The sequence below is a fragment of the Sinocyclocheilus anshuiensis genome, unplaced genomic scaffold, assembly GCF_001515605.1.
Source record: "Sinocyclocheilus anshuiensis isolate Anshui unplaced genomic scaffold, SAMN03320099.WGS_v1.1 scaffold1371, whole genome shotgun sequence".
NCBI classification, from domain to species: Eukaryota; Metazoa; Chordata; class Actinopteri; order Cypriniformes; family Cyprinidae; genus Sinocyclocheilus; species Sinocyclocheilus anshuiensis.
In genome coordinates this window covers 690,103-690,399 of record NW_015539833.1, presented here as the reverse complement: position 1 = coordinate 690,399, position 297 = coordinate 690,103, and the positions used below count along the sequence as shown (strand labels likewise).

Sequence of the window (297 nt, the reverse complement as noted above, 5' to 3'; positions counted from 1 at the left end):
TAGCTTGTTCAGGTGTGTTGGATTAGGGTAAGAGCTAAACTCTGCAGGACATCGGCACTCCAGGACCAACGTTGCCTACCCCTGTAGTAGAGAGACACAGAAAGATACAGAGAGGAACTGAGAAGGGTCAGACTAAACCACAGCTAAAATAAACTTCACATCATTGACCAGATGTAAATTATTCTGGGGTGCTGGCTTGTAAAACTACTGAATGTCATTGCATTAGACCAGTGTTTCCCAACCTTTTTTTAGTCGCGGCACCCTTTGGAAATTTTAACAAACTTGTGGCACCCTACA

At 43.8% G+C, this 297-nt stretch overlaps 1 protein-coding gene across 1 annotated transcript in view; it reads left to right on the top strand.

Annotated features, from left to right (window-relative positions):
• LOC107684308 (serine/threonine-protein kinase 10-like) overlaps positions 1–297 on the top strand; it is a 25,656-nt gene that overhangs the window by 12,502 nt on the left and 12,857 nt on the right. The gene's annotated exons all lie outside the window — the stretch shown is intronic.